Source organism: Grampus griseus, assembly GCF_964374135.1.
Source record: "Grampus griseus genome assembly, chromosome: 12".
In the NCBI taxonomy this organism is placed as follows: domain Eukaryota; kingdom Metazoa; phylum Chordata; class Mammalia; order Artiodactyla; family Delphinidae; genus Grampus; species Grampus griseus.
This window is the reverse complement of record NC_139006.1, coordinates 5555653-5577797: the sequence shown is the minus strand read 5'-3', so window position 1 is coordinate 5577797 and position 22145 is coordinate 5555653. Positions and strand designations below refer to the sequence as shown.

At 57.3% G+C, this 22145-nt stretch overlaps 1 protein-coding gene across 21 annotated transcripts in view; it reads right to left on the bottom strand.

The window, feature by feature from the left end:
• NCOR2 (nuclear receptor corepressor 2) overlaps nucleotides 1–21066 on the bottom strand; it is a 222235-nt gene extending 201169 nt beyond the window's left edge. For 18 of the 21 annotated variants that reach the window (XM_082667555.1, XM_082667560.1, XM_082667550.1 and 15 more), the window contains exon 1: nucleotides 20968–21064. The gene's annotated coding sequence lies outside the window, so the exon portion shown is untranslated. Of the gene's footprint in view, nucleotides 1–20967 lie in introns of all 21 variants that reach the window. The other 3 variants (XM_082667548.1, XM_082667559.1, XM_082667549.1) reach the window with 2 other exon arrangements.
• Between the last annotated feature and the right edge of the window lie 1079 nt (nucleotides 21067–22145).

Below are 22145 nucleotides of genomic sequence, written 5' to 3'. Positions count from 1 at the left end.
CTGGAGCTCCCCTGAGGCTTTCACTGCGTGGGCACCGTGCTAAGCCCTGTCAATTACTAACTGGTTTAATTCTTACAACCACCGTACACACGAGTTACTATGACTCTCCCCATTTTACAGATGGGGGCAATGAGGCAGAGAGGCAAGAAAGTGTACCCAGGGTTCCCACAGCTAAGATTTGCATCCAGGCATACACTCTAACCACACATCACCTCCACCTGGGAGTCCCCTGAGGGGTGGGAGATAAGACAGTGGGCTTTCTGGGAATGGGGCACAGGGGACTGCATGGGGTGGAAACTTCCAGAAGCCTCTGAAAGTCCCTCAGAGGCCCCATCATAGGCTCTCTGTAAAGCTAATTCAGTTTCCACCCTGTAGGAGCACAGGCCAAGGGCCCTACAATGCCAGCTGCTGGGTCCCCCGGGAGGAGGCTGCCTGACGGTCAGCTGGAAGGGAAAACCACTGCAGAGCCTCCCACCCTGCCCCAAGCTTCCCTGCCCAGGAGCAGGGTCTGGGCCATTCGTGGCTGCAGGGCAGGGCCAGGGGCTGCCGGGGAGAGCAGGGGTGTCACGGAACCAACGATTGATCGCCAGAAGCAATTAACTGTCTGGGTCAAGAGATGGTGAAAGAGATTTGTCACCGGGGGCCCAGGGGATATTCCAATGAGTCCAGCAACGCAGGCGGGAGGGGTGGTTCCCGCTGACCTGGTCCTGAAGGGAGATCAGGACTTCTGCACACTATTGGAGCACCCCACTCCTCCCCCACCCCGACAGGCCTCCCTCTGCACACTCCCGCTCCCCAAGACCAGCCCCGACCCACCCCAGCATCTGTGACCCGGGCACCAGCCCATCCTGCACAGATGGGGACAGAGAGGCCCAGCAAGGGAGTCCATACACAGAGTCCCAGCAGCCCGGGATCTGGCCGGAGACCCGGACCCAATCCCAGCTGCACCAGGGTCTAGCTGGGCGACCCCACGCCGGTGCCTAAATTCTGAGGCTGTTTCCTCTGCTACAAGGTGAAGGTGATAAGCAGGGGAGTTAAAACCAGGACGGCTCAGGCACAAATCCCAGCTCTACCATTTTGTTAAGCCTGAGGCTGTCACCTTGCTCCTCCGAGCCTTGGTTTCCCCATCTGTAAAATGGGGGTGATGCTGAGGGCTACTTTGTGCAGAAATATACAGTCTGGCACACGGCAGGTGCTCAGTGCAAGCTCGCCATCAGGGTTCACCAGCCCGCCTCCCCAGGGACGCAAGCCCAGCCCCTCAGCACCTAGGACACCAGGCTCAAGCCCTGAGCCAGGTCATGGGGAGAATACCTGGGGCACGGGCCCCCCGCCCCAGCCTCTGAAGCACGACCCAGTGAGAGACGGAGGCCACCATCCCCGACTGGGCTTGGCGACTGCCTGTCATGGAGAACAGAAGCCCCTGGACACACGGTCCTCCACCCAGATCCTCCACGGACAGAGCTGGAGGGGATACAGGGCACGGGCCTCCCCTGTGTGAGTCCCCCAGTGAGTCTCCCAGCTTTCACCCCCTAGTGTCTGCTTCATTTCCCTCCATGCACACCCTGGGCACATGCGGCCCCTGGGATCCACTGTTTGATGACAGTAAACACCTGTAACATCTCCCTCGCTGTTCCCACTACACAGATGAGAAGACTGAGGCCCAAAGCACCCAGCAAAGGGCAGCCTCAAAGCCAGCTCTTTGTGATGTCCCACAGGAGCTCAGAAGGTGCTCAGAAGCCTGGGTCAAGGGGCCGAGGGGCAACACTGAGTCACAGTGAGAAACTTGGTAGAAACTGAAAACAGCCCCAGAGGCCCCACGTACTGCCCAGAGTGAGTGGCGCTGATTCACAGCCGGGCTCTGTGTTGGAAAGTTCCTGCTTCTGTGGTGGAGTGGAGGCGGGGGACCCGGGGCACAGAACAGCCACTAGGCGAGCTGTGAACTGGCCCCAGGGCCGCTAGATCACATCCAGCCTCGTCCACCATCCAGCGCCCCATCAGCCCTATCAGGGAAGTGCCCGGGGGGGAGGGGAGGGGAGAGCATGCTCTGGGCCACAGAAATACGGACGCAGCATGAAAAGGGAATCTAGGTGTTCCTGCCCTCCCCTGCCCGGGGCACAATCAAGATGTGAGTTCCTAAGGCCCGATGCCCGGTCTTCACGCTAAAGACACTTGGGCCTGATCATTCGTCATTGTGGGCTGCTCTGTGCACTGGGGGATGTTCACAGCATCTCTGGCGTCAAACCGCTATGCCTGTGACACCTCCTCCAGGCTGGGATAAACGAAATGTCTTCAGACACTGCCAAAAGAATCCCGGGGGCTACGTCGCCACACTGGCCCCACCCCTACCCTGACCCCTAAGGGCCTCTATTCCTGGGCAGGAAATAGCAGTCAGTGGCACCCACCCTCCGCTGGGCCAGCCCCTTGGTCTGGTCAGTTCCAGACAGGGTAGAACCCACCTGAGTGACAAGGGACCTGTGTCCAGGACCCTAGTCCCCCTCCTCCAGGTCAGGCCAGGGCTGGTCTCGCTGCCAAGGGACCCATCGGCCGTCAACACTAACTGACCAAAAGCCCCTACTACGTCCTGACACCATTCCAGGCACTGGGGGCCTAGCAGCAAACAAGACAGGGGAGCTCCTGCTTCGTCGGAAGTGATTTGATGTGGGAAGGCCAACAACACACACCAGGGGAAGAAATCAACCAAGAAACTTCATCGATCAACAACTAGAGACCTAAGTGGGCGGCTGGGACAGTGGTTGCAGGGGGTGCCCTTGACTGGGCAGCCAGGAGGTCCTCCTGAGGGTGACATCTGAGCTGAGACCTGACGGCAGCCGCCATGCCGATCGCAGGGAACAGCATGCCTGGTGGGGGAACAGCAAGTGCAGCGGCTGAGTGCAGAGGCCGGGGTGGGGAGGGATGTGGCTGGAGCAAGAGCCGGGAGATGGGTCAGTGAGGGCGAACAGCTCCCCGGCACCCTTGGGGCCTCTGGGTTTATTCTCAGAGGAGGAGGAAAAAGGGAAGGGAGAGGATGAGGCAAGGAGCTGAAGGCTCTCATTCTCCTTCGGACAGGATCCCTCTGCCTGCAGCGCGGAGAGCACAGCGGGGGCAAGAGAGGATGGGTTCAGGGGCCAGGAGGAGGTTGTGTGGGTGCCGAGCCAGACGGTGGACGGGGGAGGGGGGCCACAGCGTCTGGTCTGCCACTATGAAAGCAGGGAGGGTCTCGAGCACAGGGGGTCCCACCCCCCACTCACAGCATCTTGTTGTCTTTGTGCTGTTAGGGCCGAGGGGGTCTCCAAGGCAGGGTCCCCACTCTGGAACACCTCAGAAACTGGCAGGGATGTTATTGGCTGTCCTGGGACTGGCGCTCGGCCAGTGGGACAGTCCCACGCCACGAAAGCCACCCTCTCCACACAATTTTCAAATAACCTGGCCGTTTAAAAAAAACCTGCCAGAACCGATCCAGACGCTAGCTTTTTCTTTAGCATCACTTTCATGTGTTTCCAGAACCGAAACGCTTCTGATCTCACTTGCATCGCATCGACACTTACTCATTCTGAGTGGGAGCCAGCAGCACTTCCTCCCATTTCCTTTTACACTACAGTGTACACTGATTGTTGTTATTGTTGTTGTTAATTCTGTGCAAAGTCAAGACCGTATTCAGGAGGACTTTCAGCGCCAAGGAGTAAAGGGGATTTTCCAAGGATACGCTCTAAATATCGTCAGGGGTTGTCAGGATGCTGTGTGGCTCTGGGTAAGCCAGCCGACCTTTCTGAGCCTTAGCTGTTTGCCTGTAACACAGGGAAAGTGATGATGCGATCGTTGCTAGCTCGCGAGATTGAGAGGATCAAACGAATTAACACGGCAAGCCTGCCGCTCTGAGACCCGGAAAAGCACCTGGCCCTCGGTCCATCATCGCATGTGGCTGAAGGGGCTGGAGGCGGGTGGGGAAAAAGGCCCCAGCACAGGCCCCGGCTGGGCAGGGGGTGGAGGAGAAAATCCCGCACTCCCTGCGTGGGCCAGGTGGCTCCTCGCCAGCCCGGCTTTCATCTCCAGGAGATAAGCCGCCTGCTCAAGTTCACGTTCAGGATCAAATGAACCCACTTAATCGCCTTAGGGATCTCCACTGAGCCGGCTCCTCGGGGACCCGGGGAGGAGGGCAGCTGAGCCCCTCCAGCCAAGACCCCCACCTGCACAGCCAGGCATGGAGAGGACACCCTGCCCACCCTCGGCCCCAGCCCCGCATGGCCCGCTGCAGCGCCCCCCACCCCAAGGGCAGGTGTGTGCACCCTGCCCTTCCGAGTCTGTGCACACAGGTCACCTGCTCACCATCACAAAGCACCTACTGTGCGCCCCGTGCCCGGTCAAAGAGACTCTTAATCCCCACAGCCTCCCAGAAGGCAAGTGCTTCTGGGAGGGGAAACTCCATTCTCCAGATGGGGAAACTGAGGCCCGGAAAGAAAACAGCCAGCCCACGAAGGTGACAGAGCTCCTCGCCAGATCACCGGCAACCCTCAGGGCAACACCTCCCCCACTTCACAGATGAGAAGACTGAGGCAGGAACGGGCCTTAAGTCACCACCAAGATGCCAACAGTCTCTCTCTCTGGGGGGGGGGGTGGGTGGGTGAGAACATGGTTGTATTTTGTGTGTGTGTATGTGTGTGTGTGTGTGCAGGCTTTTTTTGTGTCTTAATTTTCCAATTTCTAGAGAACACAGGGACTTCCCTGGCGGTCCAGCAGTTAAGACCCTTGCCACGTGGTATGGCCAAAAATAAATAAAATAAGATAAAATAAAATGAAATAAAATAAAATAAAAATACAAAGAACTGGTTGGTTCTGCTTCTGAAAATCAAGAAAGTCTTTTTCATAAAGCAGCCGTCGAGCCACACGCCCTGCCCACGGCCTTGGCCATGGGGAGACCTCACACCCTACCACAGAGGGCCAGCCAGGGAGCCCCCTGCAGAACCTGCCAGCATCGGGGGAAGAGCCACGAGCCAGCAGTCCCACTCCCAGGAACACATGGAGGAGGAGAGCACGTGAGCACCTGGAAGCACCCAGAGAAGCTCCAAACACGGCCATCAACCCAAGCGGTATCTAGGGACTACGCCAATCACGTGTCCTGGGTCCCCATGACAAGATACTATCTCTACAGAAGTTAAAATTCATCAACTAGATCTAACTGCACCAACACGTCGCAAAATCCTATTTTCTTTTCTTTTTTTTTCTTTTTTGGCCACACCACGCAGCTCGAGGGATTTTACTTCCCGACCAGGGATGGAACCCAGGCCCTCGGCAGTGAGAGCACAGAGTCCTAACCACTGGACCGCCAGGGAATTTTTTAAAATAACAATAATAGCTACACGATAAACCTTGTGTATTACGCTTCTAATCCTCAAAACAATCCTAGAAAATAGGTACTATTTCAGTCCCTATTTTACCTATAGGGCAACTGAGGCACAGAGTGACATCTCACAGCTGGAAAGAGGCAGGAGGGATGGGGACCCACGCCGCCAGGATCCCTGCTCGGAACCACTCCGGTCTGCTTTCCTGTCTCAACGTGGAGAGGAAATTACGAGGCCGAGTTATATAAAAGCTGTCAATATTCGACCACTTTTGACCTACAAAACGGGCAGAGTCCCGTGGCCCATTCTAACAGCAAACTGCAGAGCGGCAAACACAGAAAGACGCGGCCACGTGCATCCTTCCAGCCTGGAGATGAGACAGGGGCCCCAGGCCGTGCAGGAAACCGTGCAGAGGCCCGTGCAAGTGTGACGACATTCTTAGACGAGCACATGTCCAGTGGAGAAGTGGCAGTCTCTGGGGAGGAAGCTCAAATGACGAGAAAGCCACCTGTAATTTTTATGATTTTTTTTTTGGATAAAAGGCAGCCGCCACCTTAGCTGGTGGCCCAGAGTCCAGCCTCCTGGACTCAGACTGGCTAGAACATTCCCACCGTCTCCCCAGACCCCATACAGCCTATCCGCGAGCAGTGGTTCCCCAGGGCCCGGTCTCCAGAGCCTCCTCTTCAGGGGAGAGAAGCTCTCCCCACCTAAGGATCCAGTTTCATTTAATTGCAGGCTTCAGGTTTCTGGACGACGGCCCAGAGGGCCTTCGGGCCGAAGGCGTGGGCCATTTTCCTTCTCTTTTCAATAAAGCCGGGAAGGAAGCAGCATGTGGCATCGCCCGTCTGCTCCGAGAATGTGAAACACTTGCCCCTCGGGAGACCCCACCCAGAAGAATCAGCTGTGGCTCGTCACGGCTGGGGCGGACAGGCTGGGGACACATTTTTTTTCCCTCTGGGCCTTCATTGGAGCCAGGTACCCCCACCGGATTTGAAGGAATAAATGAACACACAAAACATCCCTACTTCACACCACGCCCTCCCTGCTGGTCATCTCTCTGCTTCTAGATTTTTTTTCTTGCATTTCATTTTGTTGTTGTTGTTGTTGTTGTTGGTACGCGGGCCTCTCACTGTTGTGGCCTCTCCTGTTGTGGAGCACAGGCTCCGGACGCGCAGGCTCAGCGGCCATGGCTCACGGGCCCAGCCGCTCCGCGGCATGTGGGATCTTCCCGGACCGGCGCACGAACCCGCGTCCCCTGCATCGGCAGGTGGCCTCTCAACCACTGCGCCACCAGGGAAGCCCTTGCATTTCATTTTTTTCTCCAGCACAAGCCTTTACAGTTTGCAGGTCCTTCTGTTCACTCCGTGTCCCTCACTCATAGCCCCAGGGCAAGGGCAAGACACGGAGCGGTCACCTGATTCCAAGGCCACTGGCTGCAGGGACACACACGGTCTAAATGATCAGGTGGCACCTGGCTGCTAGGGGTCTCAGGGAAGATGAGGGCTCTTGTTTGAGTTTCCTCTTGCTGCTGTAACAAATGATCACGAACGCGGTGGCCTGAAACAGCACAGATTTCTTATCTCATAGTTCTGGAGATCAGAAGTCTGAAATGGATCTAACAAGGTGAAAACCAGGGTGTCAGCTGGGCTGTGCTCCTGCAGCAGGCTCTCCGCGAGCCCGCATTCCTTGTTTTTCCAGCTTCTAGCGGCTGCCTGCACTCCTTGGCTCCATGCCCCTCCCTCCATCCTCAAAGCCAGTAGCACAGCACCTTCAAATCTCTTGGACTAACCTCCTGCCTCCCATATAAGGACCTTTGTGAGCCCACCAGGATTATCCAGGATAACTTCCTCCACCTCAGGGTCAAATGACTGGCATCCTTAATTCCATCTGCAAACTTAATTCCCCTTTGCCATGTAACATAGCGCAGTCACAGGTTCTGGGGTTTAGGGGCGTACACATCTTTGGAGGAGACCATTATCCTCCTCCCCACAGGCTCCAAAAATCTCTGGGCCTCGAGGGAACTGCCCCAAAGGCCCACCCCACAAACCCTGAGCTCCAGCAGGCAAGTACTGAGTCCACGTGACTCAGTCTCTCCAGTCCTACAGAACACCCGGCTCTGTCATCTGCGCGGTGAACACATACCCCGAGGGTGCCCAGTCTAGCCTTTGATGAAAACGTGAAGCAGGCAGAGCCCTGGGGCTTATCACCAGAGACTTCCCTAAGATGACAACAAATAACTCATCAATCCATTTTCTTGGGCAACTTTTGTGGGTTTTGGGGACCAGTCACGAATCGCCCTATTGTTCATCCCCCACTCCAGCAAGGTCCATACAGGGAAGACGCCCTGTTGAAGCCGCCACGTCCCTGCATTCCAGGTCAGGAACGCCACTGGCACCAACAGAGCACACAACCTCCGGGAAAATGGAAGGCTTTGCAAGGTTCAACTGACCGGCAGCACGACACTCATGCTTGGAAAACCACCCAAGGGGCCAAGCCCTCACTACACAGCTGGTGGGTGGTGAGCGGGCACTGGGGAAGCAGAGGCCACCCAGTGTGCCCAGCAGCACGGCCACTAGGGGCATCCCTGGTGTGAGTCAGCACCCTCCCCCCGTGGCTGCTGGTGAGCACACCTCACTGACCCCTGCCCAAGAGCCGGGTCTCCAAGGACCTGGCAGTACGGACAGGGACAAGGTGAAACCTGCCCCGTGACAACAGAACGATATTAACAATAATAGCCGTCGCAACGCGACAGATGACAGAGGACACGACGAAATACTCTCCTTGCTGCGAAACCCTTGTGCGTCTCTCTCCTGCCAGAAAATCTGGGAGGAGGATGCCAAGGCCCAGAGAGGTTGTACGAAAATTACACAGCAACCCAGTAAACAAGATGGGTCTCAAATGCCCGGTGCCCACCCCATGGCCTGCCTCCCAGTCCAGGACCCTCCAGGCAGCTCCACCTTAGCCTCCCCCACACCCCTTCCACCCTGCATCTGGAAAGGGCCCATCTCCCCTCCCCAGGCTCCCTCAATGGCCCCCTCCCACTTACCTCCCCTCCAAGGAGAACACTAACTGTCCCCCCAGTGTCAGACCACCCACCAAACCCTCCACACCTCCCTGGCTGCCATCCAAACACCGTGGAGGCGCTCTTTACAGCACGGGGAGATCAGAGGCATCCCGGACACATGGCCAGGGGCTCAGGGGCACAGAGAGGGCAACGGGGGCCCAAAGGTCACACAGCAAACCTGCAGAGCAGCGCCTGGGGTGCACATACGCTTCCGCCTCGGCATTCCCACCGGGAGAAGCACAGTTCCAGGAGGCGCTGCAGCAAGGGGGCAGCAGCCAGCGCCCAGGTGCCATGAGACGCAGCTTCCTGCCCGCCGCTGCGGCTACTATTTATAGTCTAGACAGCGGGGTCAGCTTCCTGCAAGGCAGAGCCCAGGAGCCTGCGGGGAGCCTGGGAGTGTGACCTCAAGGCAAACAGGCCAGGCCAGGCCAGAGAGGTGAGCTGAGGCGCCCAGGGCTGGGCACATGGTGGACCCAGGCCGACCCCCCTGCCTGGGGATCCACAGTCCACGGGAAAGGGAGACAGGAGGAAAGGCCAGGTCCTGCCTGTGACAGCCACCCACCAAGGAAAGAGCTTACAAGACGTGTGCCCTGAACCAATGACATCACCACTCTGTGCCTTGATTCTCCCATCATTAAACAGGGAAATTAACAGTTCTGGCCACAGCTGCCATTGTGGTCATTGTGGGGCTTAAATGAGCTAACATACAACAACACGGAGTGAGCTCGCCCATAAAACCTCTGTCAGCTCAGCCCCCAGCCCTGCCCAGAGACCAGACGAGGAAGGTGGGGAGGAAGACGGCATGCACACAACCTATCCATGGCAGGTCACCATCACAGAGGCCACCCCGGGTGCCCTAATCCAGTCCACTCCCCTAGGAGGCAGGGAAGACATCTATCCCCATTTTACACATGCTGAAACTGAGGCACAGAGTGAAAGAAGAACCCAGCCCAAGAAAGGGAGAAGGGTTCCTCCTGTCCCTGGGTTTCGTGAAGTTACCTGGGGTCTTCTCTCCCAGCAAACAACAGACAGGCCTCACAGGCCCTGGGAATGCCCCCCTCGGACCCTGCAGAGCTCACCTTCCTGTGATGGAGGGGATGGGCGCATGGGGCCAGGAAGGAGACGTCTCAGGCCACAAGAGCATCCAGAGGCCACCTGCCTAAGGGAACACGGGCTTAAAGTCCCCCAGGCACCTGGAGCCATCCGGCTATGATGTCTCACCCTTCCTCTGAAAACCAGCACAGCAAACTGACACCACCGCCACCAAGCACCAATCGGATTGAAGTCTTTCTCTGTGCTCTCAGTGTCAGGCAGCAAGCCCCTTCCTGTGTGTCCTCACTTAACGCTCCCAACAGCCTCAAGAGACGAGCAATCTGACTGTGTCCATTTTGGGGATGGGAAAACTGAGGCCTGAAGTAGCCAGGACCTTATTATCTCAAACCTCAGCCACTTCAGAGCTCAGGAATCAGCTCTGCTCCGCAGGGGGACTGTCACGACCACCCACAGGAAAGACAGGGAGGGAGCAGCTGAAGGCCCAGCGACCTCCGGGGGTCTGAGGAGGGCCACAGGTGAGGGAAAAGGTATCAGATGCAGGGAAAGGCAGACAACTTGGGATCCCAAGACATCCTGCATTGGGATGCCAGGTCAGGCCATGCCCAGCCAGAACCTGACAGTCGACACATTTATTGGGCACCTACTGTGTGTCCAGAGCTGTTCTAGAATGGCGGTGCAGCAGGGAATGTGGACCAAAGTCCCTGCCCTTCTGGAACATGCATTCTAGCAGGGATGACAGACAACAGCAAGTTAAACAGATAAAACCATAGTTCATCAGGAGACATGTGAAGGAGGGAAGGAGAGGGCTTGAGGAGGAGAGGGTACAATTTTAATTAAGGCCAGAGAAGGACCCACAGAAAAGGTGACATCTGAGCAAAGATGGCAGAGAAATGACGCAAGTCACATGGACACCTGGGGGAAGAGTGTTGCAGGCAGAACAAGTGCAAAGATCCTGAGGCAGGCACATGTCAGGTAAATTTCAACAAGGAGGTCAGTGTGGCTGGTACAGAGTGTGAACAAGGGGAGCAGATCAGAAAGGGAATGGGGCGGGGGGGGGCACAGACTGTGCAGGGACTTGTAAGCAAGATTAAAGAGCTGGCTTTTATGCTGTCTGAGATGGGAGGGCTCTGAGCACAGGAGGGACAGGCCTAAAAGAAAACCCTCTGGCTGCCATGTGGGGAACAGAGGGTCAGGCTGACTGGTGAGGAGGCTACTGCAGTAGTCCAAGCAAGGGATGATGAGAGCTGTATTAGGTTCCTGGAGCTGCTATAACAACTTACCACAAACTAGGGGGCTTGAAACAATACAAATGTATTCTCTCATGGCCATGCAGGTCAGAAGTCTGAAATCAAGGTGTCGGGTGGAGTGGTCCCTCCTGGAGGCTCCGAGGGAGTCTGTTGCATGGATCTAGCCAGCAATCCTCGGCTTGTAGACACATCACTCCATTCTCTGCCTCCGCCTTCACACGACTTTCTATTCTTATAAGGACACCAGTCCTATTGGATTTAAGGCCACCCTACTCCAGCATGACCTCATCTTAACTAATTACATCTGCAGCGACCCTATTTCCAAATAAGGTCTCCTTCTGAGGTTCTGGGAAGCACATGAATTGGGGGAGGGGACACTATTCCACCCAGTACGGTGGCCTAGATGGAGTATAGGCAGCAGAAGTGGGCAAAAGTGAAAATGGTTAAGAATACTTAGGAGGGTGGGAGACGGTGTCGGTGGGTGTGGGGGGCAGGGAAAAGTGGGCGCCTCCCAATCTCTCCCCCAGCTTTCATCCTCCCCTCGTTTAACTGGTCACAGGAGTTACCCAGGAGTCACCACCACACGTAATTCCCACCAGAACCCCACCCTGCAAACCGGACCCAAGCCCCCAGGACCCTGGGGACCCCTGACTCCCGCTGGACTCTGCAGCATTCCTCCAGCGCCCCCGCTCCGCTCCTGGCCCGGTGTCCGGTCGCCCGGCGGACAAGCCCCACTGAGCCCCAGGGCAGCACGTCCTGGCCCCCCACCTTGGCCCAGCAGGCTCGCCCCGTTAGCCTAACGAGCAGGCCCGCGGTGCCAGGCAGTTGCCATGGCCAAGGAGACAGTAGCAGTGGGCGATGCTCCCGGAGGGTCTGCAGCGGGCACCGGAGCTCAGCGTGAGGACAAGCAGGGACCCCCGAGGCACCCCCTCCCCACGGGGCCCCGGCTGTGTGCACCCTCGGGCCTGGCCTCAGGGACTTCTGACTGCCAGCATCTCCCAGAGAGGCCCCCTGGGCCACAAAGAAAAATCCACTCCCCTCCCACCCACCCCTCCTGACCTCCCGCCCAGAAGTACCACCCCCCTCCCCCCCCCAATATAGCACACAGTTATTGCAGGGGTGTCCGCCAAGGGGAGGTCGGAGGTCAGCAGACGCGGAGGCAGACAGACCTCCGAGGCAGTGAGAAGGGCCTGGATTTCATGCAAGAGGTGCCGGGAGGCCCTGAGGGCTCATGGGGCTCTGAGTCAGGTCAGGGCGCTCACCCGCAGGGTCCACCCAGCAGCTCTGCACAGAACAGACGGGGGCAGCATGGAGGCTTCTGCAGGCGCTGGGCGGGTGAGAGGGCAGCTGGGGTGACCCCCAGCTCTCTGGCTCGGCCCCACACTCAGGCAGGAAGCCCAGGCTGGGGGGTCTGGGGGCGAGGGGGGACCGCACGTCCGTTTGGGGACAGATCGGGCCTGAAGCCCCTTTGGGACAAAGGGAAGGAGGCTGCTGGATCCACCTGCCTGGCCCCAGGGCGGGCTCCGAGGGTTAGGAGCCGCAGACAGGAAGGAGAGGGACTAAAGACGCGGCCTGAAGGACCGACTCACGCCTCAAATGGCCCCTCAGCTCTCTCTGCCTCACCAGACTCTCTGAGGTCGCGTGTCATTCATCACCCCATTTCACTGGTGAGTAAACTGAGAAGCTCTGCACAGAGGCTCCATTACTTGTCCCAGGCTGCATCGCACAGCCAGTAAGAGGCAGACACCAGACTCCGCCCCGTGGCTCATCGGAGCTCCGTTCACAAGCCCTAAAACACAAACACACGTCACCAAAGACCAAGCCAACCCCAGGAGACAGGAGGCAGAGAGCCTGGGCTCCCGGGTCTCCGGGAGACACACCCACACATGCCCTCCAGCGGGCGGCCAGCTGCTGGTCTCATCCGATTCTACCCGTGGGTTACGTTTTCCCCCCACTTCCTTTCCAGTTCAGAGAAATATCCCAGGGTCAACAGAAGGAAGCAGAAACATTGGAAAGTGTCCGCAGAGCGTCCGCAGAGCACCAAGGCTGGAACCGGAGCCCAGAGGCCCCTCCACGCGGACACACCCGCAGCACTGCCACCGCAACAACTCCACGATCCCTGCGCCCCGGATATGGAACAGACAGGAGTGACCCTCCACCCAGGAGTGGTAAGCTCGTCACCTACCCCACTGCAGGGTCTTCCCTCAGGCCAAGTGGCTCCCAAGGGCCCCAGGGCCTCCAGTAGGGATCCTGCACCTTCCAACTCACTCACTGTCACCTTCCCAAGTCTGACCCAGGATGGACACCCAAAGACCCTGGTTCTTGCCCAGGGTCTGACCTTGGTTAAGACACTCCATGGGGCCTTGATTTCCTTCTGGAATCATCTGTCAGGAGACCACCCACCCACCACCCCGCAGGCACGCAGGGGGAACAAACCTGGAAACATCTCGCAAGTGTTTTCCTCTTCTTTACTCCTGTCTGCTCCAGCCCACCCCTCAAGAACTGAGACAACTGTCAGGAATGCATAGGATAAGGTAAAATCAGAGAGCAAGGGGCTTCCCTGGTGGCGCAGTGGTTAAGGATCCGTCTGCCAATGCAGGGAACACGGGTTCGAGCCCTGGTTTGGGAAGATCCCACATGCCGCGGAGCAACTAAGCCCAAGTGCCACAACTACTGAGCCTGCGTGCCACAGCTACTGAGCCTGTGCGCCACAACTACTGAAGCCCACGCGCCACAACTACTGAAGCCCACACGCCACAACTACTGAAGCCCACGAGCCTGAAGCCCATGCTCCACAACAAGAGAAGCCACCACAATGAGAAGCCCGCACAGTGCAATGAAGAGTAGCCCCCGCTGGCCGCAACTAGAGAAAGCCCACGCGCAGCAACAAAGACCCAACGTTGACAAAAATAAATTAACTAATTATTTTTTTAAAAAATCAGAGAGCAAGGTCAAGACAAAAAGAAAAATCAGGGACAAACCAATCTGAAAACAGGATGAAGTCGGTAAAACCAAAACACAGACCAGATCAGATTGCTGAAGGCAGGCTGCAAACTTGGCTCCGAGCATCCTAACGGTCAAAGCAAAGAGGGAAACAAGATGGATTCTGAGAGACTTTGCAAAAATTTGTGAAAACTATGTAGCACCGCACAGAAGGTGTTACATACAGCAACTCTGTGGCGCTGGACAGAAGGGATTATAGCCTCAAACATCATCTAAGAGGCCAGAGCATTGTGCCAAAGGTCATCTGCTTTAACCATCCCCACTGCCCTACTGCATTCTACAACAGCAACAGCATAACAGCAAGAACAGCGAGCCAGGCAGAAGGAGGGGTTTTCGGGCCTGCTGGGTGTGACCCTCAAACTCATCAGGGCCCCAGTTTCCTTGACATAACCCTGGAAGGTTATGCTGAAGTTAAAAAGAATGTGGGAGCTCTCTATCAGGGGTCGGCAAATGTCTTCTGTAAAGGGCAGGAGAATCAATATTCTAGCCTTTGGAGGCCTTCCGGCCTCTGTCACAACTCCTCAGTTTTGCTGCTATAGCCTGAAAACCACCACAGACTACACATGAATGAATGGGCATGGCTGCGTTCCAATAAAACTTTACTTCCAGACACTGAAATTTGAATTTCACTTAATTTCACATGTCACAAAATACTCTTCTTTTTATTTTTTTCAACCATCAAAAAAAGTAAAAACCATTCTTAGCTTGCGCACCATATAAAAAACTGGAGGTGGGCTGGATTTGGCCCGCGGGCCGTAGTTTGCTAACCCCTGCTCTCTATATATTCCAGAATAAACTACTAAGATGTATTATAATTTAAAGGAGGAAAGTAAGATGTGAATAGGGCGTGATATCATTTGTGTGCTTGTTTTTAAACAGAGCACACACATCCAAGTCCCTGTGAGGCAGACATATGGCCAGACTATCTCTGAGAGGAAACTTTTCCCACGTGTATCTGCCTTGGGGGACAGAACTGGGAGGGTAGGAACAGGAATGAGACTTACTTCGACACCTCTAGGCTCTGTTTTAATTTTTTAACATGCCCATGCTTTTTCTTGTAGTAAAACACATTTTTATAAAGCCCAAGGCAAGTAGCAGGGTTTCAGTGCGTTACTTTTTGGTTTTCTGTATTTTTCAAATAAAAAATAAAAGTAACGTTATCCCCCCGCGCCAAAAAAAAAAGTTAATCTAGTTGTTATCTACATGGAAGGACATCCATGTGTTAATTCATAGCAGAAAAACATATGGACCATGGCGGCCCCTACGGGAAGCAGGCCTTCCGGATGTATCTGCAGGTGCAGAAACAGACAAGGAGGGGCTGGACCATCATCTCTACGAGCCGGGATTCCTCTGAGCCTGAGTCCAAGACCCTTGGACCTGAGCTCAGCTCCCAGTGGGAGCTGCCCACACTTTGCACAGACCTGGGGCTGTCTCCTGTGCTGGAGAAATGACAGCCAGGGAAGGAAGTGGGGGGCACTGAGCCAGCTCTCCGGTCTCAGGGACGGTGGCCTGGTAGGACCAAGAAGGGTGAGAACATCCAGCCAGTGGCCTGAATACAGGCGTTTGGCCCTGAGTCAACAGAGAAGGCAAGGCTCTAAGGTCACGCCGCCCAAGAGGGACGGTGCCCACTAGTCACATTTTAAACGTATTAAAGCCAAGTAGCAAATGACATTCGGATCCCAGGTGGCAGCAGCATCACTTCAGGTGCCAAATGCCACCTGAAGAGTGGAGAGCGGCTAAGGTGCTGGGCAGAGGGGGCAGGTCCGGAACGTTCGCGCCATCACAGAAAGGTCTCCTGGTCAGAGCTGCCCCACAGGCTGGTGGGACAGGAGGGGGTGGGGACATTAGGAATGGGGGCAAGGGGAGGTGGACGGAGGGCACAGGAGCCTGGGCCAGCACCCAGGAGAGCCTCAGGCTTTGCTGGGAAACAGGACCACAGAAGGGGGGGTGTCCTTCCAAGATGACAGGGATACAGGGGCACCAGGCAGAGAAAAAAACACACAAAAGAAGGAAAACACTCAGCTGCTAAGAGCCAGGCCCTGCTCCCATACACAGAACCTTGTTTCATCATCCAGTCCTGGGCCTTCGGATCCGGACCAGCCACATGTAGCTTTTTAAATTTCAGTTAATTAACACAGAATAAAATTACCAGTTCCGACAGCACTAGCCGCATTTCAGTTGCTCAGAGCCACACACACACCTAGTGGCTACGGGACAGCAAAGATCTAGAACAGTCCCCACCATCGCTGGGAGCGACCGGGCAGTGCAGCTATGGACGGTCCTCTGAGGGGGCGTTATTTTCCACCCCTCCCCCACTTAAGGATAAGGAAACTGAGGCCACAAGTTCAGAGACTTCGCTGAGTTTTGAACTGAGGGAAGCAGGATTTGAATCAGGTCTGACTTCAAAGGAGCCCTTTCTAGAACCATCCCCGCCCCCCGCTGCCAGGTGAAGGGGAAACTCGGCCCTCCCCCAGGAGGCTCCCTGTATCCTCCCCATCAGTCTTCCCCCCACTTTCCAGGCTGCCCAAGCCCTCCAAGTTCAGTGCCTGACAGGCACTGGGGGATTAAAGGCGGAATGGAAAACCTCAGCCTTCAAGGGCCCAGGGAGAGAGCTGGGCACATCTGTGAATCACCAATCAGCCCGACAGGAGAAGAGCCTGCCGCCTCCAGAGAGCAACAAGCCCAGGCCTGGGGCTCAGGTGAAGAGACTATGCCATGAGAGGGTCCCTCCCAGCAGCCCTTTAGAGGGAGGAAGGGGTTGTGTCCAACCAGCCTGTCAGTGAGGACCTGGGGTGAACAATAAATTCTACAGCGGGAAGCCTTTCCTCTCCAGTGGTTGGTGGGGGACAAAGTAGCAAGAGCTCCTGTGATCTATCATGACATCCATCGCGTCCTCACAACAATAAAATCAGAAGTAGCATCATCATCACCATCATCACCATCATCATCATCATCATCCCCATCTTAGAGATGAGCAAACTGAGGCTCAGAGAAGTTAGGTAACCAGTCCAGAGTCACACAGCTTGAAACTGTAGGGCCGAACATCAAACCCAGCGCTCTCACTTTCAGCCCCTTAATCCTCTCCCCTACCCCCAGTGGGCACTGTGCCCAGTGTACGGACCAGGGCACCCAAACTTTCAGAGGGGCAGGGACCAGCCCCAGGGCACTCTGCTTGCACATCGCTAAGCCGGGATTTCAACTCACCAGAACTTGAAATGATCAGAGGTGCGGATCTCCAACAAAACACTCCCAGACTATCCTCTACTGTTGGTTTAGGATGATTCTTTACGGATCTATAAACGGAAAGTTCCTTCCCCCAGGGCTAGCCTGAGCCCAGCTGGGCGTGGTGGTATGGAAGTGCCCAGGCAGAAAAGCCTCACTTTGGTCTAAAAGAAAGATAATGATGATGATTTTGATCATCGTAAGCAAAAGTCACACCACCATGCGACCTTGGGATGGCCTCGCACCTCTGACCTGCGCCCTCATCTGGAAAATAGGAAAAAGCTGTCATCTGCCCCAGGACCTCTCAAGGTCTCCAGCTACAAAGTACCCCGGGGCTGCCCGCCAGCGTACAGGCACTCATCTGATGCAGTTTTCTGGAGTCCCGTTATATGCCATGCTAAATAATTCAAAACCATGTTTTCATTTCAAAATAAACACAGCCCCATCGCCAGAGCGAATGCCAAATCTGCATGAATGTTTAAGATGAAAGGAGACTTCAAAGAAACTTCAGACCTGCCTCTGGCACTGCCCCTCCCCAAATCCTGGAAAGAACAAGTTCTCAGTCTCCTGCCCCCTGGGGCAAAGATCTGCAGCTGCTGCTCAAATAAGAAACATAATTTCTTTTTTCCTACCCTCTTTGGCAGCTCCACAGAGCAGGTCTGCAGTACGTTCATTCTTGCTGCACCAATGCGACCACGGGTAATCCCAGGTCTTAATTCTTAGTTCCACATCCAAACTGTGTGACCTTGGGCAAGTCATTTAACCTCTCTGTTTCAATTTCACCATCTATAAAATGGGATAATAATAGCCCTGACTTCACAGGATGGTAATGAAGAGTAAAGGGGTAGATTCCTGTTGAGGGTAGATCCTGGCACATGGTAAGTGCTTTCTATGTGTTGGCTGTTATTACTATTGCATTACACATAGTATTTTCCAGCTCCTAGGCCAAAAGTTCCCTTGACAGGTTGTCAAGTCCCTTCCCCCTCCTCCAAGGATCACTTCCCTGGGGACTCCACATACCCACCCATGGGACAAGCCTTTTAAGATGACACCCCTGGCCTGACCCTGGGCAGCTTGGCCCTCCCCAAGCAGCAGCCCAGACTCGGGTCCCCTCCTGGCCCCCTTTCCTGGGTGCCTGGGGCAGGAATGACCAGTTCCCGCAAGCTGTTCCCCTTGCAGGGAGTCCAGTCTCGGAGGTGTCACCTGGGGAGGCTGCTGTTGGCATTAGAGAGATGAAGAGGAAACAGAGGAGGAGGGAAAAACACACACAAATAAAAGCTCTCAACCCCCTACTGTCAGAGGCAGCATTTGATGTGGGGGACTTTCTGTTCTCAGAGCTGTTGGAAGGAAGCGGTGAGAGTCCCAGCTCTCCTGCCTGTGCATCTCTGCTTCTTAAGAAGGGAGCCCCCTCCAACTTCTCCACCCACAGGCCTCAGGTCTGGGTGGGAACACAGCACAAGGTACCTCCCCCCTGCAACTCGCAGTCGGAGGGAGGGTGGGGGGGGGGGATCCGGACCAGCCAGCCTCCACATCCAGCCTGAATGGCAAGACGCTGGGGGCCGGGACTCCTGGGGCCTCTTTCCAACGCCAGCCAGCGGGCAAGCATCAGCGCGGCCAAGCCTCCCACCCCCACGCCCTGGGAACAATCAAGCCTTCCCAGCTCGCGCCTTTCACGCAGCTAAATTCGTGTTTGCAGAGCTCTCCGAAATCTTTAGGAGGTGGTATGAGTATTATTAATTGGGTGAAAAGAACGGATTATGCCAAATAAATCCTTCCCACGTAGCCAAACCCTCGCTGAGGGAGGGAGGGGGGTGCGCGCAGCCCCACGAGGGGTCTCCATCCCTCAGCGGGGCCTGACAGCCACATTACCATTTACATGGATTTATCAATAGTATTGATCCCGGAGCAAGCGTAAATAGCTCGGTGGGAAGAGGCCGGGGCTGGGGCCCGTTGCGTTCCCGCCCCCACGTCTGGGTACCGCAGACTCCCCGGGCACCCAGCGGCGGCGGCGGCGGCGGTGGTTAAGTTTCCAAGCAGGGACAAGGCAGCCGGCGCGGGGAAGCCAGACAGCGCCCGGGATGCCCTGGCAGCCGCCCCACCGCCGCTGCCGCTTCCCCGCTCACCCCCGGCTCCGGGCCAGCCGGACTCGGTCTGTGCATCTGTTCAGTGGGCTGAAGGTGCCACCTCCCTTCTCTGTCCTCACCGGGAAAAGCAAAGGGAGGTGCAAAGAAGGCCCCTTCCCTTCACCAGATCTTCAGGCAAAATGCAAGGCAGCCTCTTCTCACAAAATGTCCAGGCCATTGGATTAAAGGCCAAGTTTTAGAACCCAGGAATCATAATAACAACAACAGTGGTTGTAGTAACACATATACGAATACCTTCTATGTATTACCACCTCACTTCTCACAACAACCCTCTGAACTCGGTACTATTGTTACCCCACTTTACAGACGAGAAGCCTGAGGCACAGAGAAGTTGAGTAATTTGTCCAGGGTCACACTGCCAGTAAAGTGGCAAAAGTATGATTCCAACTCAAGGCGTTGAGTTGCAGAGTCGGCTGTGAATGGCTCAGCTATCCCACCTCACACCTCTTCCTTGCTCAGAGGGCTCTCCCCGCACCCACCAATCCAAAAAAAAAAGAAAGAAAAAGAAAAGAAAGGCCACCCACGACGAGATACACAACAATGCCCTGGGACGCCCTCCCAGCTCACTCCTGGCCCGGAGAGCCCCTTCTATCAAAGCAGCCGCGGGGACCCAGATCTGGTTTTAAAAGGGCAAAGTCAAGGCCACCGATAACACAACCCAACGAGCCCAGAACTCCACAGGGATCCTCTCCCCTTCCCTCCTCCCTGCCTCCCTCACACATCCTTCCTCCAAATCTGCAAAAGGGAAAAAAAAAAATCATAATAAAACCAGTTCTCACCAACAGGGGTGGAGGAGGGGGAGGAAGGGAGGCGGCTGAGCCGACAGAACAGATCCGCCCCCGCTGCCTGCACCAGACCCTCGGAGCGCAGGAGCGCACGACAGGCGGCGCGAGGGCCCTCGCTTCCCAAAAATTAAACCTACAATGTAAAAATAACGCCGGGCGCCCTACGCTAATTGGGCCCGGGCGACAGCAGCTCACAGGTACAGCGTGTCTCTCCCGCCCGCCCGCCTGCCTAGCCCTCTCTCCCTCCCTCGGGCTTTTTCCTGCAAGCGTCCGGGGTAGGGAAGGCGCGCCCCACGGATCCCTCCCACTCCCCTCCAAGTCTCTGGGGGTGCTCCCCCAGCACCAGGGCCTGGGGCCTCCGGGTCCAGCCCAAGTGGGATCAGCTCCGAATTCCAACTTCCCAAACTAGTGGCATCCCAAGTATCCGCACAGCCTGGGGGAGGGACCAGGAGGCGGCCCAATGAGGCGTCACCAGCCGCGGGAGGCAGGCCCAGACACCAGGAACACCAGCCCACGGGGGAGGGGGGAGCAAGGGGTGCCTCTCCCCGGAGACCCCCACCCAGAGCCCTCCGGTCCCTCGCCCAGGAGCGCCACCGCCAACACACACACACACCCCCGGTGGCAGGAACCCCCCAGGCGCCTTCCGCAGCAGCCAGGCCGGGGAGCCGAGGGTGCCATCTCCAGGGGTTCTCCAAAGCCGCACTGCCCGCTGGAAAATAAGGCGCAGTGTCCCCCCCCCCAAGTCCGAGGCCGCTTGGGGAGGAGGGAGGCGCATGGCGGCCATGCCCCCAGGGCCGTGGCACACGGTGGGGGGCTGCCCTACGCAGTTCCAGGGCGCCCCCCACCCGCCCACCCCCACGCCACTTCCCTCCTGCCCGCCCCCTCACTGGGGAGCTGGAGTTCCCCTAAGTTCCCCGGCACCTCCACGCACGCGGGCCGCAGTGTCTACGAGGCGCCTCACTCCCCAGCAGGCCACCCCCGAGAGCGCCAACTCGGGAGTGCAGGGGCCCCGCCAACTCCGCCGCGTGCGCCGCCCGATCTTCCCCGATTCCCCCGGAAGCGCGCCCTGCGCCTCACCCCGGCCCTCCGCGGGGACCCCCGGCCCCAACTCACCTCGCGGAGGTGGAGGCGGCGGCGCCCGAGCACGGGGCGCGCTCGGGCTGCCCGGGCGCTCAGGCAAGTGGCGGTGCCGATCGGGCTGGGGGCGCGCAGCAGGCCCGGCCTCCAGCCGGGGCGCGATCCTCCCGCCGCCGCCTCCTAGGGCGCCAGCCCCGCGTCCCTGGTCCGCAACTTGGCGCGCATCGCGGGGCGCAGGGCGCGGGCGCACGGCTCGGGCGGGGCGCGGGCGGACGCGGGGCTCCGGTGCGGCCCGGCCTGCCCGCGGCTCCGCTCCGCGGCGGCGGCGGCGGCGGCGGCGGCGGCGGCGGCGCGGCGGCGGCGGCGGCGGCGGCGGCGGCGGCGGCGGCGGCGGCGGCGGCGGCGGCGGCGGCAGCGGCGGCGGCGGCGGCGGGAGGGGGAGGAGGGGGCGGGGCAGGAGCCCGGGAGGCGGCGGCTCGGCCTCCCGGCTCCTGGCTCCCCGCCCGCACAGACGCGCCCCGGCCCGGCCCCCTCGGGCTCCTTAAAGGGCCCGCGTCGCCACCCCTGGGCCTGCGCTCACCCACTCGCGCGTGCACAGGCTGCCACACAGATACACACACACTTGGGCGCGACGCCGAGTTTCTTTTTAGCAGCTCCGCGAAGGAGGAAGGAGGGGGAAAGCGCCTCCCCATCCCGCCTCCTCCTCCTCCTGCGGGCCGTACGCCCTCCTCCTCCCCAGCCCCAGATACTTCTCTGGAATAGCGTTTCAGCTATTAAATTATAACTCAGGAGCGGCCAGTGGATGGGGAGGGGTCATATGGGGAGGGCCACACACAGGGCCTTTAAGGGATCCACACAGTTGCTCAGCGACACCCACGGTGGAGCTCGCTCTGGGGGCTCTGGCACACAGTAGGGTGCAGAACTCTCACCAGTGGACATTCACACACTGGGCCTCAGCAGACAGAACATCTAACCCAGGTGAACACGTGGGGAAACTCGCAAACCCCCGCAGACGTGAGCGTAGCCTAGGACATAGACTCATACGACATAAGGTCACCCACAGATAAACAAACCCCGGACACAGACAGGAGTTCACACACACACACACACACACACACTAGAATGTCCGTTTCTAGAGGGCGAGGATTTCTGACTACTTGTGCACTGCCCTTTCACAGTAGGGACGCAGTGCGTTGCGTGAACTCCCATTTGGG